Source organism: Notamacropus eugenii, chromosome 5 (assembly GCF_028372415.1).
Source record: "Notamacropus eugenii isolate mMacEug1 chromosome 5, mMacEug1.pri_v2, whole genome shotgun sequence".
Taxonomy (NCBI): Eukaryota; Metazoa; Chordata; class Mammalia; order Diprotodontia; family Macropodidae; genus Notamacropus; species Notamacropus eugenii.
In genome coordinates, this window is record NC_092876.1 from 100,575,265 (window position 1) to 100,594,870 (window position 19,606).

Below are 19,606 nucleotides of genomic sequence, written 5' to 3' on the forward strand. Positions count from 1 at the left end.
ATCTGCCACACTTACATTTTTCCAATGAGTAAGTAAGACCCAAAGTAAAATCTCACTTCACAGTATATCTTCACTTTTCAAAGCTGGAGGGCATCACAATCCTTGTAACCCAGTGACTCATTATCAATTAACAAAAGATGCGGGCCTTCCTATAAAACAAGCCTCCCCTAATCAAACTTCCCTTAATGAGCTCCATGTGAGGCCTATTAATGGGAGGAGAAGATCTTTAACTCTCATCATCTTGTTGCTTTCTTGGGAAATGGAGTGTTGTTTTATTATAGGTTGTCAGGGGAAAACGCAAGCTGGTGATATGCAAGCTACCAGTGCTCACAAAGTGATCTGTGCCAGAGAAGAGCCTGATCATCACTTCCCTGGTGTTAGCTCTGAAAATTCATGACTTAGGTTTAGGAATGAGCAACACTAGATTGCTATGGGACTCAATAACTATCAGCCCGCTGGGAAGCTCTGCTGGTTCAGCATGACAGGAATGCAAACTTTCCTTGGATCTGGGATTCTTACTTTGGTTATTTTTCTGCAGACTTCACACTGGATTACAAGTTGTAACTAAAACCCTGCGTATGCTCCTGGAATGTGAGTCACATTGCTGCTACTTCTTTCTGAACTTCCTCCTCTCTACATTCACAGCCTACAGCCAATGACTGAAGCCTGCCCTAGAATGCCATCTCTAGATGCACGTTTCCTCCTCAGTCCATCCTGGATCTATAATCCAGAAGTGGGTAGTGAGTGACAAAGCTAATAATTAGTCATTGTTGCCTAGTATGGTTCTGGGACCTATTCTTGTCCTGGTGCACAACTTCTCCCTTGTACTGGAGTATTCCTGGCTTGACTCACTCCCTAGTCTCCATAAATTTCCCTGTCTGTTTCCCTATGGTGACTTGGATGGGAAAAGTACCCCTGTGAATTTTTATTGGATTTCCCCACCATGATTTAGTCTTGTATATTTTATAGATCTCTTTGGACTGAGTCTGTGGATAAGCTTGTCATACTGCTTCTTATTACTCCAACATCTGGGCTCTGTCAGCATAGACCATTTTAATTGATAATTGAATCCCCTGCTGGGCCTAACACAGTATCGTACATGATAAGAAATACTTAATAAATGTTTGCTGAATGAGTGAATGGATACTCCTTTATCTCTCTTGTTGTTGTTATTCCTCTAAAAGCCTTAAGGAAGGAGATTTCTTCCTTAAATCAATATGCTGACATCATTCTCAATCAAATCTATAAAGTCAATATACAGCATACTTTATAGCTTAAAAATATAGACTGCAGGGTTTTTTCTAGTCCTTCCAACCTGGCTGACGAAATCTTTTTCAGGCTGTTCTGTGTTTTTATCAGGTTTTTGAGGGAGTTATAATAGCTGAGCAGAGAATTCCCTAAGAGTTCTCTCATTGTACTTGCTTGTGACAGTAGGAAGAAAGTGAAAAGAAAACTGTGTCCTCATAAAAATTCACACAAAAAACCCATAGCGAAATCTAGATGTTCTTGTGCCTGTCTTGGACTTTCACTGTGGAGGTAATACTAAACTAGAAATTGTTATATTAAGGGAATATTTGTATTAATTGGAGACATTTCATAGATTTTTGCAGTACTGGAAAGTATGATTTTTATTAGGCTTCATTCACATGCTAAGGAATAATATGGCATAGTGAATAGAGAGCTGGTCTTACAGGCAAAAGACCTCTAGGGTTCAAGGCCTGCCTCTGATATGTACTGGCTATGCATCATTAGGCAAATAAATTAAACTCTCAGTGCCAAAGATAACTCTATGAGGCTTGGGTTTGTTTGTTTGTTTTAAATCATTAAGAAAGTACAACTTTTTTCTGGCAGAAGGAATTCTCCTAGGCCAATAAAATGAGAGATATTATAAAACTGAGTTAATTATATCTCCCCTAACAGGGTTGTATGATCAAATGAGATCATACTTGGAAAGTGCTTGGCATGTTGTTGGCACTTAATAAATGATTGTTTTCTTCCTACTATTATATCCCTATGCTATTACATATATAGGTTCTGTTTTGAATCACTTTTCTCTTGTCTCCAAAGTGAAATGTCCAGTTTACTTTCCTTATCAACATACAATGAACCCATTTGCTAGAGGTGGTGGTGTAGGGAGGGAGAAGCATCAGCACAGGAAAAACTCGGAAAATAAATAATTCAAAAATAATTTCTTTTTGTGTTGTTTGGTTATACTTTACTATTCATATATTTGATATGGAAATTCATCACTGCAACCAAATAGTAAACCCACATTATGAAATCTTTGTAATGAGATTGGCAAGCTATCAGGCATCATTATCATCCCTTTCTAAAATGCTTCCCATGGTATCCTTAGTACATGTTGGAATGAATTGTTTTTCACATGACTACAAAACCAGCCTAAAGTAGATCTGGCCTCTTTCTCTAAATTTTCTGTTCCATACCCTTCCTAAATCAGAAAGGAAACTGCTATCTTTGAAAAACTTCTCAGACAGACAAGAATGAAACCTAATTAGAAGTAGAATTCTGAGAAGCAGATGTAGACAGTTTGATTCTGTAAAAGGGATCCAGAATAAACTTGCTACACAATCAGGAGTATGTGCCAATAAAACACATACCTTCCCTAGGATAACTTGAGTCTAAATTTTTTCTGGTCAATTTGTGTTTATTCTTATCCGATTTTAGAAAAATATATTCTGAGATGGATATGTTAGTGACAACATAGTGAGTCTGAAAAGTTTGGAGATCCTCGGTCCATTTGGTTGGAGTTAAATGACAGCAATGAGGAAACCTCAGGAACAACCCCAGGGACCTTGAAGATAATGGCCAAAAAGAATATGAACCCAAACTAGGCCTATTTTTACCAGTAGAACTGGACTTCGAGAAAAGTAGTACAAAGCTCCAGTTGAACATAAAATACAAGATAAGACATCCTGCAAACGTCTGTGTTTAGATGGCATTATTGACAATCTCCCAGCTAAAATTGGCAATAATATTGACACTATTTGCTTCTGTTGAATGTATACATCTAAGTGTTCTCTATCATTTCTTTTGTTTGTAATAAATCTATACCTAGGTAGCTAAGTTGTGAAGGGGATTGAGTGCTATTGCAGTCCAGAAGACCTGAATTTAAATCAGACCCTTACTAACTTGTTACTTTAGGCAAATAGGGGCAGCTAGGTGGTGCAGTGGATAGAGCACCAGTGAAGGAGTCAGGAGGTCCTGAGTTCAAATCTCACCTCAGACACTTGACACTCACTAGCTGTGTGACCTTGGGCAAGTCACTTAACCCCAGTTGCCTCATCTTGGGTCATCTCCAGTCATCCTGATGAATATCTGGTCACTGGATTCAGATGGCTCTGGAGGAGAAGTGAAGCTGGTGATGTGCACAGCCCTGCCTCACTCAAAACAAAGTCAAGTGCAAGTCATGTCATTATTTCTCTGATAGCATGGTCTTCTTTGGCAACAAAGGACAAACACACACACTGTAGGCAAATAATCTTTAAATGTCTGTTTCTTCATCTATAAAATGAGGATAATAATAACATCTACTGCCAGGGTTTTGTGAGGATTAAATAACATAATATTTGTAAAGCAATCTTGGAGGAAATGCCTATTCCATTTTGTCATTCAATTGTTTCAGTCATATGCAACTCTTCACGACTCCGTTTGAGGCTTTCTTGGCAAACAAATTGGAACAGTTTGCCATTTCATTCTCCAGCTCATTTTACAGAAGAGAAAACTGAGACAAACAGGGTTAAGTGACTTTCTCAGGGTCACACAGCTAATAAGTATCTAAGTATAGATTTTAACTTAAAATGAACTTTTCTTACTCTAGGCTTGGGACTCAATCCATTTCATCACTTAACTGCCCCACCTGTTCAATACCTGATTCCAATTGTACATTGTGAACCATTTTACTATACTGTTCGGAAAACCTAGGCATAAACCAAGGCTTAAATCTTAAGAAAATTTCCCTAAGGCTTAGTGTACAGGGGATGGAGAAACTTAACAAGCTTAAGAGTGTGAGAAGAGGAATACTAACATGTTGAATTAGAGACCAAGTTCCTCAGGATCCAACCTGGTCTGGATCATATGCCCACACTCAGGGCTAATAGGTCCCCTACTGAAAAAGAGAGTGGGTAGATTGCCCCAATATCTTAGGTCCAGCAGCAATTCCTAATATTTTATTTAAGTATGATTATCAACTACTACCATTATTTCAAGTAAGATCATAGAATTAAAGGCATTAAAAAGAAAATCTTCCCTTTTGATACTATTCAGTTTCTATTATGATAAGGAAGCTGTGGTCTTGACATCATGCAGGAACTCTGGGGGAACCTCACTGTATTATTTTTGTATATTCAACTAAATAAGAACAAACTGGGAGATGATTTTGATAATAATGAAAGTAGGCTTGCCTTTCAGTTTGTCAAGATATTAGGAGACACTGGTTTTCAAAGCTAAGGCCCAGCAAGCAAGATATGCCCTAAGCTTGGCGTAACAACAATCCTTTGCACTCACCCTCTTGATGATCTCTTCCTCTGGCAAAAGCACATAATTATTTTATTGCTTTTGGGGATGAGTTTGGCATGATGCAAGGTAGGATTATCCTGACTCTGTTTCCCCATTGTGATATTTTCTTTCTGAAAAGAGAATTTCCCCACCTGGTTAATCCTGAATCTTGCTTTTAACACCCTGTGACTAAACAATTGGCTGTCAGATGTGACTCATTCCTGGAATCAAATAGAGTTAAGGGAGTTTTTCCCTCTGCTATGATACATGATGCTGTCATAACCATATCCCCCCTTTTCCTTTTATAGCAAATTTCTGTAATAAAGAAGTTTTCTAAGTACAATAAGAAATCTGTTAAGTCCTAGATTGGCACTGGAACATTTTGGAGTTACTTTTATAGAATGTACATATGAACATCTTACAATTTTATCCTGTATTTGTGGTCTAATTATAATATAGGGATGATATCCTCTTAAGGGGGTAATGATTAGACAAGGTAATAAGATAAAAAAGGCAAAATGTTTTCTAAATAAATGGAATAAGAAATTTTGAGAAAAGCAACAAGAATAAGCTATTTCCTCTGAGCTATATACACATATATGATTGACTTCCAAAATTTATGTGTTGTGAAAACTCAGGCTTCGAATATGTTTTGGTAATAAGTTTTCAAAATCGGATTAAGGATTTTATACATAATGACATTGACAATAATAAAGAAAGGGAAAAATATTTTACTCACTTTTAAAATGTGTCTGATAATTTTAAAAGGCAGAAGAGCTCATTTTACAGTTGGACCCTTGTGAATTTTAAAAGGTCCTTTTATCAGGTACAGGATTTAGGTAAGAAGAGAAGCCACAAATGGCATATAAACTGAACTTCTCTGAAGTTTCAAAATTATAGAACCAAATTTAAGTGATTGGACTAAATTATACTGTCAGAATTATTTAGGAATCTCTAGACTTGGAGTCAGAGAAGCAGAGCCCCATTTAGAGCTGTCCTGAGGATAAAGTCTGTTGTTCAAGAACAGGTATCTAGGAACCAGAAAAGCTCTCTAGGAACTACATGAAACATTTGGGACTCAAAAAGTGCTGATTAAATCAACACTGAGAATAGGTTACTGGGGTACAAGGAAACTTGTTATTAATTAATATTGGTGATAACCATTGTATTACTCTGGTCTTTTGTTTCAAGATGTTTATGTTCAGGTTGTTTTGGTTACCTTGGTGACATGTAAATCTCCCTTGTCAAAACTAGCCCATTGTGAGCCCTCTAAATAGTTTGATTTGGGATGTAACATTAACGTGACAATGTAATTATCAATTACGGGAATTGTGAGAAAAACCTTATTGTATTGTTTGAACCTTGTCCTATGTGACTGGGAAACTAGATCATCTCTATATTTGCTTAAAGACTTTTAACTAAGGACCTATGTTATGCTAACGAAAAACTCACATCCAAAGATTGCTACAAGGAGTTTTCTCATAATTGTCAGCCTATATGTCTTCTGGAGCCCCCACTAGGTCCTTCTGATTATTCCCACAGCTGTCCAACTTGTGGGTATATACTCCTGGATCATTTGGAGAAAGCTCCTTCTCCTGACTGGATAGCAGAAACTTCTGGGGACCTCAAGCAGCTAATATCCAGGTGAGAAAGCTGTCCCAAGATTCTGAATGAGGACTGAACATACTTTCCTAGGTTTTTGTTTTTTTTTCATCTTCCTTTTCATTATATTCTTGCCCCTCCCCACACCCTCAAACTCCGATCTTTTCTGCTTCCAGGTAAACAATGGCCATACAAAACCAACTCACTTCAACATCTTATCCTGACCAACTGGCCTCTCAAGCATCTTGGCTTATACCAGTTTCTTCTTTATTGGCCAGAAGGGTAGGGATTCTTTCAAACAACCTTCCTTTGGCCAAAAGAGGGAAATGTCAAGATATTAGAAGACACCCTGTTTTTGAGGGCTAAAGCCCAGCAAGCAAGCTGTGCTCCGAGCTCAGCATAACAGCTACCCTTTGCACTCAACCACTGGCAAAATCACATAATTATTCTATCACTTTGACCAGCACCAGGGGTTCTCTGAGTCCAGACAAGCACTGGACAGTCTCAGACAAGTACCCATGTTCCAGTCATGAAGCCCTGCTATGAATCAAACTTGTCTCATTGTTGTGTCACTTCTCATTGTCACTGTATAACCATTGGTATAAGTGTGGAAATCTCCCTACACTGCTTTGGGTTCCCCCACTAGGTCAGAGCCTCGATACATGTATCCTTTCTTGCAAGCCATTTCTCACACTTTGAAATTAGACTTTTATTTGATTCCCAACTCTTCTATCTCTGGTCTGCTCTGTTTGGCTCCTGCCATGCACCGGTTAGAGGCTGGTTAGGTCTGGGTGACAAGTTTGAAGTTTCTTATTTCTCTGGGAAATCAACACTCCATATTTTGAAGTGGTTCATACATTTGGGAGAAAATTATCTTTTTTACTTCTTTTTTTTAACATTCCATACATAACTTTCAATGTCCAACATAATCTTACCTGACAGGGTCCTCTTTGGAGCAGCTTTTGACCTTCTAGTGAAGAAAAACAATTCTTCACTATTATGCCAGAAAAGATTAAGATGCAAAATTTCTTAATTATGTGCTATTAGGTTTCCTATATATGAAGAATTTGAATAATTTAGTCAAATGTAAGGGACATACCCCTGCTATAAAAATGTTTTGTCATGCATTTAATATGAGAATATACAGCATTTCCAACATTAAGCTAAAGCACTGCTTTAAAAAAAAAGTATAGCTTATTAAATATTTTTTCTTCACCGCAAATACCAAATTCAGTATACTTGCAGTTAAATGGAATACAAACCATCTTCTGAAATTCACAAATCTGATGTTGGCCACACTTTAATCAACTTACTCTCCCTATAGTTAGGCACAGCATACTATTGAAAGGAAATAGAATGTTAGTTTTAAAATAGTGTTGCAATTTCCTTTGCTGGTGAAATAAACTTTTTCCATGCTAAGGAAAGCAGAAGTTTTTTGGTTTTTTTTCCTAGCTTGTTTGCTAAAAGGAAAGGTTTCTGAAAAAAAAATGCCACGTTCCCACGGTATGTTAGTAGAATCATAAAAGGTATGTCATCTTAAATAGAACCTATTAGATCCAATTGTAGAAAATAGGATTTCAGAAATGGGAAAAATCATAACAAGTAATTTCATGTTGAAGCCACCATAGGAGAGATGTTACTAAAATCTTATAAAAATCTAGATTGAATGTAATTAGAATTTCAGTTATAAGTTGGGAGTGTGGATAAGAAACTAGATAGATCTCTGATGGCTTCTATTCTCTTTTCTCTTATTATTTTTATATCAATGATGCCTTTGCTCAGTGACAAAGAATCACCTTTTGTTGGCCTGTGGAAAGAATTCTAATATTTTTTTGAGTTACCATTAAGAAGGGAGTATAATCCCTGAAAATCAGATTTGAGAAATTTTTCCCATTGTTTTGCTTTGTCAAAAAGTCCCTTAAACTCACCTCCCCATAATAATTTCCCTTAATGATTAGTTATTAGGAATTAAATATATAGGTGTCTTGGGAGAGAAGGAAGGGAAATGTTAAATTTCACAACTAATATTTTACTATGACTAGTTTCATTTACCATTTTAGCACGATTAATACAAACAGTGAGGCAAGCATCATAAAAACATGAAATAAAATGTAGAAGCTTTAATAAAGGTATTCAATGTAAAAATTTATTTCAGTAGCAGAAAATTTAGTTCCCTATAGAAAACTCAAATTTTTGCTGGTTTTATTGTGGGGAGGAAAGGTAGCACCTGTCAGCTCCTCCTTGGACACCCCTCGGTCCCCGCCCCCCTCCAATAGCTTTAGGTAGTCTGTAGGCTTCCTAGGGGCGCGATGCACCCCACCAGGCTGCCCTCATCTTCCTGAAACACAGAAGAATCGAAGTTTCCAGATTTGCTGGTTTCGGAACCAGCCGCGGCTGCCCCGGCCACCGCCAATACCAGTCGGGGCAGTGCGGAGGCCGGTGGGCAGAATAAACCAGTCGGCCTCGGCCTCGAGCTGGACCTCGTACACCAAGTGCTTTGGCCATGGCTCTAGCTCCCACCAGGCCTGCTCACAGACTGAAGTGATAGCCCAGCTTCAGCCCTTGCTGCTTTTATAGGGACATGCCACGCCTCTGATTGGTTCCCTCCCTCTGCCGAGTTCACACCTGTGAACCTGCAGAGGCGTGCACCTGATGAGTGGCAGAGACCAAGTTTTCCTGTTTTTCCTTTGGCTTCAACCCGGGGATCTCTTGCCAAGGCGCTCTGCACTGACCTTTTCTCGTCCAGATTCCCGGTGGCCCCAGCGAGAGCCTGGAAATTGCCCTGAGAAAAGCAGCAGGAATGGGCCCTTTACGCGCTGAGCGTGCAGGCCCAGTGCTCTCCCTTCTGCGACTATCGTGCCTCCCTCGAGCAGCCAGTCTCCCAGGAACCTGCACTGGGAAACAGGCCCCTCTGTATCACACCTGGCCATCCTCTCCGACTTGGCTTCTTGCCAGCCTATGGGAAAAGCCTTGCAAGTCCTGGATCCTGGTCCTCACGCACCCTCTTTCTGAATGCTTGATAAAGCTTCTGGCATCAGCTGTATGCTACTGGCTGCGACACGACCTCTGCCTTTCCAAGGGGCACTCTGCTGCCGCCTCCACGCTCACCTTGCGTCTGGTGCATCCGTGCTGCCTACTTTGGTCTCTGCACTATGCCACATACCAATACCAATACCTTGATCTGGAAACACTTAAGGAGAACTTAGCCTGGGATGTGTGCTCTATCATGCCCTGGGCAAGCCTAAACCAAAAGAAAAACCCTCTGGCCACAAAGAGCTTACACTCAAAGAGGAGAAATCATTGAAAGTCAAAAAATATACCCCAGAGGAACCCACCCTCATACCATGTCACACATGTATGCCACTGGTGATTGTGAAAAACAGGAAAATCCTAAATGTTAGAGAAGATGTGGGAAAATGGGAACACTAATGGATGGTTTCTGGATTTGGGAACTGATCCAACCATTCTGGAGAGCAATTTTTATCTATGCCCAAAGGGCTATAAAATAGTGAAAACCCTTTCCTCCAGTAATACCACTGCTAGGTCTGCATGTCAAAGAGATCCCAGTGGTGGCGACAGGATTCACATGTTCAAAGATCTTTATAGGGGCTCTTTTTTGTTGGTGTTAAAGTGTTGAAACTCTACATAATGCCCATCAGCTGGAGAATGGCTGATAAAGTTGTGGTCTATGAGTATAATGGAATACTATTTTTCCTTAACAAATAATGAGCAGACAGATTTCAGAAGAATCTGGAAATATTTACATGAACTAATGCTGAGTGAAGTGAGCAGAACCAAAAGAGTGCATTGTATACAGTAATAGAAGCTTTTTTCCATGACCAGTGTTGACAGACTTAGCTCTTCTCAGCAACGCAGTGATCTAAACTGTTCCAAACGACTCATGATGAAAAACGCTGTCCACATCCAGAGTAACACCTATGGAGTCTGAATGTAGATTGAAGCATACCATTTTCTCCTTTTTTTTGTTTTTTATGCTTTTTGCTTCTCTTATCGTTTTCTCCTTTTGTTTTGGTTCTTCCTTTACAAGATGACTGGTGTGGAAATGTTTAACATGATTATTTCTTTATAACTTAGATTGTATGCCATCTTGGGGAAGGGTTAAGAGTGGGATATGAGAAATTTAGAAACTCTGAATGTGAAGTTCACTTGGAATGGGGCCCCGGAATAGGGAGGAGGCAGGCAAGATGTACAATGCAGTAAAGGAGGGAAGTCAAGAGAAAGGAAGGTGGTCATTTGATGAACAATTCAAACATAAATCCTTTGGTAAAGGGAAGTTTCTGATCCCAAAGAAACAGAAGCCTTTTGAACCGGGAACTTGAGGATGGCAATCTACTGTGAAATCAAGAGGGTTTGTGCAGCAAAGGTGGTGGACATCCCTTCTGGTTCTAATCGCACCAAAGCAGTATCCATGTGTCTCCTTCCTGCCCAAAGTCTCCACTCCACTGTTCTACCAATGGCACAAAGTGTTGGGCTATTGGAGAAGAGACTTTTCCTGTTTTATGAATAGGAATCTTAACATTTTGACTGTCATTCACCCTTGATGCAGGGCCAAAAATTAGGATGTACAACTCCACTCACCAACACCAATATGGTGTCAAGGGGTGATCTGGCATCCAGTTGACATTGTCTTCAGTCCTTTTTTGCTCCCTTCCACGTAGCTGATAGGGACAACCAGTATGAAGGGTTATCCAGCTAGATTTTCACCCTTCCTGATCACAGAGCATGGGACAGTGCCAATTAATGGAATCTTCAGACTGCATCCCAGGAAGTTTAGTTGAGGGTAGAGGAAGAGGAAGAAAGGAAGACTGAGTGGGACCAGGGCAGAGGTCAGACCCTCTCAGAGAACTGTCACACTTATTCTATTGAGGTTCAGGTTGACTTCTGTAGTTTGGATGTCTTGGCACTGGAAGGATGGGGAAGGGAAATTGGAATGTGGAATTTTGCTTTGATATAAGCTGGTGGTTCTGGCAACAGGTGCAGATTTATCTCCATTACCAGGAGGAATCAAGGTGCTGAGTGAGCTTGAGTTAGATTTAGTTTAAATAAAAATACGAATAAAACAAGAGGATTATGGCAAGAAAATCAATCATTTATAAAAGGAGAACCAGAATATTAAGGAAGAAAATGACTCTTTTTAAAAAAGTAAAAGAGAGTGTGAAACATTGTAAAAAAGCAAGCACCTGACATACACAGGAGGGCCTGCTGTACAAGTTCTTGGATCTGCTTTTCTAGAAGGAAAGGCAACTTTTGAGGGGTCAACAATCACTTTAATCAAGCACATATGTCATTCACTTAGTTTAGGGGAAAAAGTCAGAATCCTGAAGTTCAGAGAAAATACAAGCAGAAATCAAGATCAACAGGCAGGGCTTCCAACTGCCTGACCATAAACAATACTTACATCACAGATTAACAGATAGATCCAAGTATCTGATCATTACATACATACATAATTATCAGACAGAGAAGCACCAACATCTGGGTTTTCAAAGATGGGGGGCTCCTTAGTGGCTTTCTAGAGTTTCATCTTGCACACCAACCTTCCAAAAACTAAGTATGTGTGTATATCCATCTATCTATCTATATCTATTACTATCTATCTATCTATCTATCTATCTATCTATCTATCTATCTATCTATCTATCTATCTATCTATCTATCTATCTGTCTGTCTGTCTGTCTGTCTGTCTGTCTGTCTGTCTGTCTGTCTATCTAATCTATCTGTGTGTATGTGTATCAAAACCTATACATAAATAATTGTAGTCTTGGGGTGGCAGGTAGGGGCAAGGAAAGGGTGAAAAAAGAACAAAGTAAAAAGTGTACAGCAGAGAACAAATAAAAACCTACAGAGAAGCAAAGAAAAAAGATGAATAGCTTTCAATATAATGCACAGTATTTAATATACAGGCTTTTTTGAAATGATATTATTAGTATATGTTTTGAATCCTCTCTTATGTTCTACTGTACATGACATGTTTCATTCTTTTCTTATTTTATATTTAAGTGTACAATATTTCCTTTTCTTGTTAAGTATTTAAGTTTCAGTATTTATCCAAATTTTAGAAAAAATTTTTAAAAAATGACAGTTCAAGTACCAACTCCTACAGGAACTCTTTTCCTTCCCTCTAACCAACTGCTAATGCCTTCCTCAAATAAGGATTTTTGTCTTGTATATTACTCATATAAAAATGTGTAATCCCTCATTAGAACATAAGCTCCTTGAGGGGAAGGACACTATTTTGGCTTTCTTTGTAACCCCTTTGCTTAGCACAGTGCCTGACATATAATGAGAGCTCAATAAATTCTTGTTGAGTAATAGTTTCCATAGCCATGGTTTATATTGCTTTCCTCGCCCTCTTAACTTTCTATTGGTTCATATGCCTTCTGATGTTTTCTGTGTTCATGATATTAATTCTTAATTTTCCCTTTCACTTGTACAGTAACTTGTTTAGTCATTTCCGAACTGATGGATACCTACTACATTTTCAGTTTTTGCTACTACAAAAAGTACTTCTATGGATTTTGGTTTATGTGGGCATATTATTTTGTCATTGCCCTTGGTGGATATATGCCTGATAATGGTATTGTCTGGACCAAGAATGTAGACATTTTTATTATTTTCTTAACATAATTCCAAACTGATTTCCAGAATGGTTCTATCAACTATCAGTTTTAGCAATAGCACCATGGTATATGTTCCATAATATTTCCAAAAAAAAGATTCTTATTTTTGTTATTATTGCCAAATTGACTGGTTGTGATGTGAAATTTCACAGTTGTTCTGACTTACATTTCTCCATTAGTGATTTGGAGCAGTCTTTGCTATGGCTTTTTGTAATTCTTTTGAGAATTGTTCATTTACTTTCACTGAACATTTATATACTAAGGAATGTCTTTTGGCTTTACATATTTCTATTAGTTGTCCATATATCTTGGCTACCAGACTCTTCTCAGAGACATATGAAACAATTTTTTTTTTCACAGTTGTGAAAAAATCCTTAGTTGCCTTAAATTGATTTGTGCAAAATCTTTTTAGTTCCTTATAACAAAATTATCTATTTTATTTTATTTTATAATTTTCTTTATACTTTGAGTGGTAAAGAATTAATCCCATAGCCATATCCACTTGGCTATGATTTAATTTTCTTCTATTTTTTAATTTTTTATTATTATTTTTTATTATTAATTTTATTATTCAGTTCTAGTATGCATTTTTAAATTTATTGTGCTTAATGACATAAAATGGTTATGTAATATCTACTATCTCATATATGTTAGATTGTTTTCCAGTTTTCCTATCAGTTCAGGTCAAATAGGGAAATCTTCCCCTACATATTTCATATTTTGTTTTTTTCAAATATTAAGTAGTTGAGTTCGATAATTTCTGCTACTTCCTTGACTGCCTTGTTCTGTTGATTAACTTTTCCTTATTTAAACCAGTATAAAATTGTTTCAATGAATATTTCTTTATAAAATAAATCTCTTCATTCTGCTTGCTTATTTTCATTGTGATTTCCTTAATATCCTAGATTTTCTGTTCCTCTAAAATCATTTTAAAATATTTGTCTAGAGCTATAAAATATTCTTTTCACACATTGGTCAATATAACAAATGCTCAAATACATGTGTGACCTTTTCAATGCAAGAATTTCCTCCCATGATTTTAAGTAATAATTTTGGTAGAACTAAGAATAGAAAATAGATGTAAATTACCCCAGATCCCACAGCCTTGCATGATAAATTAAATTTAATTAATTATACTAATAATATAAAATAAGTAATTTAAATTAATTAAGAATATGAGATATCAGAAATTCTACAAGATTATTAAGTTCTTCTGCAGCCTAATTTGGAAATGTTCCTCTACACTCATTTGAATATTTGAAAGGATAGGTCCATAATGTCATTTTAAACAACCACTTCAGAAGTGATATGTGAGTTGAATAATAAGAGAAATATGTCATATTGGTTCAATACAAAATGTGGAGACATCTGATGAGAGCTGAACGGGATTTAATTTCTTTAAATTTCCTTTTGAGACCATTATGTCTAACTGAAAACAATCTGTCAACTGTTCATTTTTTAAAGATTCTAATACAAGTAGGGAAAAGCTTTGTAGTTAAGGAAGTTGTGTCCTTTGATGTAATTTTTTTTAAAAAGCTTTTATATTGTCCTTGTCTATTTCCATAGATAATTTAGATTACATAATCTATATATCAATAATTTAGATTAGAAAATCTATAAAACTTCAATTACATGATCCATATATATATAATCTATATATTGTATATAATCCATATATATAAGTTAGATTATATTCTCTACATATAGATTAATTATGTTATATAATTTAGATAATGTAGATAATTTAGATTATACAGATAACCTAGACAGTTTTATTTGGCATGTAGAATAATGGATATTATAATAAAATATTTGTTCTGAGAGGTAGGGTAATGCAGATATGGATGTGGAAAATAATCAGAATCACTAAAGAAAATCAATGTGTTCCAAGGGGAAAGAATTATTGCCCAGGTCTAACACTTGTTACATGAATTCCACATAAATTAGATATTTGAAAAATAACTGATGAGTGAAAGTAGTTTTAAAATGAGCCCATAATTAAATGACATTATGTTTTACTCTTAAACCTTATATTTATGAATGGGGAAAAGTTTTGAGACAATGAAAAAAATAACATAATCTGTTGCATAGTCAAACTGACTATAATTCAGATCATGAACTTTTTATTGCAAAATTCAGACTTTCAGAAAGTAGGGAAAACCATTAGACCATATAGTGATGATCTAAATAACAGCCTTTATGAATATGAAGTGTAGGTGAAGAATAGATTTCAGGGACTAGATCTGGTAGATACAGTACCTGAACAACTATGGAGAGAGGTTTGAAATATTGTATAGGAGGTAGCAACAAAAAACCATTCTGAAGGAAAAAATGAGCAAGAAAGCAAAATAGCCATCTTACAAGACTTTAAAAATAGCTAAAGAAAGGAGGAAAGCAAACGGGAAAGGAGAGAGGGAAAGATAATATCCAAGTGAATGCAGAATTCCAGAGACCAGCAAGGGGAGATAAGAAGGTTTTCTTAAATGAGCAATACAAAGAAATAGAAGAAAACAATAAAATGGGAAAGAAAAGAGAATTCTTTAAGAAAATTAGAAATATCAGGGAAATATTTGATGCAAAAATGGGAGTGATAAAGACAAAATACAACAGAAGCAGAAGAGATTAAAAAGAGGTAGCAAGAATACACAAAAGAACTACACAAGAAAGATCTTAACATCACTGATAACCCCGACAGTGCAGTTTAAATGTTTATTCTGAACTTAAATACAAAACTAACAAAATTAAGATTTACATATACAAAATAAAACAGAAAAATAGGATTATATGCAAAACTATAAATAATTTTTGTGTACAGCTTATTTTCTCTTTAAATATAAATAAATTCACCATGTTCCGTTCAAAGCTATCCTGTTTATTTCCTTCTGAACTGCCTTCTCTTTTGTGAATTTTTTTTAAAAAATGCTTTTCTATGACTCCATTTCCTTTGTTTTCTCCTTTTGACCACTCTATCTCTATCTCCTCTTTCCTCACATTAGAAAAATGCCCACCCTCAACAAATGAAAATAAAAATACATTCCTTATAACTATTTTAACTTAACATTTTAACATTTTTTCCTTTATCGTCTCAGGATTTAAAAGGGCAGGGGTGAAGGGAGATGGTCTGGAATGTTCAGGCTCCTTTTAAAGTGTTGACATGGCCAATGTGGACTGCTGTTTTCTTTTTCCCTCAATATTTCCTGATGTCAGCAGAGGTGTTATGAACTATTCTATTTATTTCTAGGGTGATATAGTGAGAAGAGCCTAAGATTTGGAGGCAGAGGACTTGGCTTCACACTTCTGTTCTTCTATTTAACTTTCCATATATCCTTGGGCAAATCACTTCCCCTCTTTGGGCCTCAGTTTCCTCTTGTGTATAAAATAGGGGTATGGACTAGATGACCTCTGAATCAATGCTTGTAAGAGAAACACTAGGATAAATGAGGAAGTCTGTTTCTAGGTCTGACTGCCAAATAATTATGTTAATATAAAATGACTTGAAACCTAGGAAGCTTGTGATCAACTAGATATAGTATAAAGAATAAAGCTAGACATTTAGAGCAAAGGATGCTGTTGGAGTGTGACTGACTGCACTTGACTTTCATGTTTTTACTTCACCTTCAGGAGTATGCTAAAGTCAGCTTATACTAGCTCTCAAGAATCAGTTGTTAAATGTTCAGTGTGGCATTTATACCTCAGAAATCAGTGCAGTAGCAAGCACCCCAGCATACACATGATGGCCTGCTGCACAGGTTCTTAGATCTGCTTTTCTAAAAGGAAAGCAGCTTTTGAGCGGTCAACAATCTATTTTAATTACATTCACCAATGGAGAAAATAAAAGCAGAGGAAATAAAGACCAAGAGATGGGGCTTCCAATTGTCTGATCATAAGCAATACATACATCACAGATTAACAGACAGATCCATCTGTCTGACCATTACATACATACAGAGTTACCAGAGAAAGAAGCATCAACATCTGGGTTTTCAAAGCTGGGGGAAAGGGCAGGGTGCGGCTACCCAGAGTTTCACCTGGCACAAGAACCTTCTTCCAAGTCCATGAAGCAAAACCTCACCTCAGAGTATATATATACTTTTCAGAGTCTGAAGGTGTGGGCATTCCTGAAACAAGCCTCCCCTAATCAAGTTCCCCTTAATGGGCTGCAGGTGAGGCCTACTAATGGTCAGAGAAGATCTTTCATTAACATAAATCTCATTAACACTACAATCAGCAAATCCTAAAAATCCGGACTTTGTTTATTATTCTGTTGATTCCCTAGACCTAATAAAATGATAATAATGAAAATGACACTCTTAATATTAGTCATGTACAGAGTTTTCCCCCACCCCCAGGGAGCCATTTGTTAAACATTTACCAGTCCACCTCTTCCCCCTTTCCTCCCTCCACTGATTTATTAAAGGAGTCAAAGAAGCTTGGGGTTTAAGAAAATTAGTGGGCTCTCACCCAAATAGCCTTTTGCAGCTTGTGACAACTGAGTCTTTGACAAATAGATACATGACTTAGACATAAAAGGTGATATAAGTAACTTGGAGGAGCTAGGAAGTAATGACTATTAGATAGAAGAGTTCATGGAAACTATGAGTGTGTCTACTATGACACATGAATGTCATGGAATATTATTGTTCCATAAGAAATGACAAAATGAACAGTTGCATGGGGGACTGGAAAGATTTCTTTGAACTGATATGGAGTGAAGTGAAAAGAACTAGGACAGTTTGTATAATGAAAATGACATTAGGAAGGAAAATAATATTGAAGACTTTAGAATTCTATCAATCAATAAAAAACCACAATGCAGAGGAGGAGGAAGAGGAGGAGGAGAAAAGGGAGGAATAAAAGGAGGATGGGGGAGAAGGCATAGAACTAAGTGCTCAGAGAAGATGATACAGAATAGTCAGAGATGCTTATTGCCCAGAGAAAGACTCAGGGAAAGCAGAAAAAAAAAATGATGGGATGCAGTGTCTGTTTGGGATTAGGCCTAACATAGAGAGAAATACTTAGGGAAAATAGGCTTTATAAGGGCCTTGGGAAAAATCAGTGGTCCTGCAGCACTGTAGACATGAATTGCTTCTCCATGCATATACCCTGGTCACAAATTCTCTACATTTGTAACTGTACCCATATACCTCTGGTCTCACCTCTTCTGACAGAGAGCGTATATATTTGTGGGGCAGAGTAACCAGGTTTATAAATGAGTGGAGATATAAATTCTATAGATACTTTTCTTTCAACATATTTCATTAAAGGGTTTTGTTTCAAATTAATTTTGTTCTTTGTTCAACTAGTAAAAAATATGTCATTGGGAGGTCTTGAGCTGATGTGTTGAATCTGGGGTAGCTTTTCCAGGGGAGAGTCCATATGGAAGTGGAAGTACCTCCAGTTGCTATATTGTTAATGAAATTATTATTACTAACAATAATTAACACTCTAAGTATCAGGACCTTGGATATAAAACCAAACCAAGGAGTTGAGCAAGATGATCTTGTTTTTATCAGTTTTGTTTTTCCCCTTTATTTTCTCCCCAACCTCTCCCCCAATCCATTGAATCAAGGACAATCTTCATGGAAAATACAAAGTTCTAGTAGACGTCTTGAGGTGTGCTTTTATTTGTTTTGTTTTATATTATACTGGAGTCCAGGGAAAAGGTGGAAGAGAAAGAGCCAGTCACACGCTTTTGCCTTCATGATGGTGTAGAGTATTTATGATCCTATTATCTGCATATAAGCCACAGGATTTTTTTTTTCTTCTTTCTTTTTTCTGTTTAAAACACCAGCCTCTGACAGCTTACTCTTGTCAGAAGTCCTCCCTCTGGCTGCCTTTTGAATCACTACACAACTGTCTTTTTGGGTTCCTGCTGAAGAAATTGATGAATGATTAGATAGAGGGATTGAATAATCCAGTATGTTTATAAATCACATAAAATTAAGCAAGTGGGAGTCCTGAAAGGCAAAAAACAAAAAAGTAGGGACTGTCTGTGCTCTAAAGCACCTGGAGTCTTATTTGTTTAGAACAACCAACCCTAGGATTTAGGGAACAGATGTCACAGCTGAGCTATGGAATTGAATAATAGTGTAGTTTAAAGTTTATGATGCATTTTGGCAGAGGTTGGGGACAACACGATGTCCTTCTGACTTGTAAATCTTTTAAGTATCCTGTAAATCAGAGAGTTTTCCCAATCAAGCTTTTAGCTTTTTTTATGTTGTTAGAGCAAGAAATCAGTACTCATTGTTATGTGTTTTACCTCATTACAGTATTTTTCCTCTATAACAAAATTTCTGTCTAAGGTTAAAAGTGAATAAACAGGCAAGGTTATCAGAATATAGTTGTAAAGAAACTGCTCATTAGCGAGGAAATATGTAAAAATTTGAATATGTACATATATACATACATATATACATGCACACACAAACGTACATTTATATAATAGTGAAACATTAAGAGCTAATTAAATAAAACAATTTTTAAAAGCAACCTGAAATTTTCTTCCAATGTGTGAAAACATTTATATGCCCTTATCCATTGTTTGTGTCCACCTTCATTTAATTGCCTATACCCTTTGCCTCTCCTTCTCGTTTCATATACCGCTTGATCATTTTAAAACTCCCTTAGCTGAAAGCATTCTCTCCAAGGTTAGCAATGATCTTTTAATTGCCAAATCTGATGACTTCTTCTCAGTTTGGATTACATGTGAATAATAAATCTCCTGAGGTGATCCCATCTATTTGAATTTGCACAATTTGAAGTTATAATTATGTAAAGAGTGGTAATTGGTTCTAGCCCAATGTAAATATTCACTATAAATTTGAATAATTTGACCACTTCAGGGAAT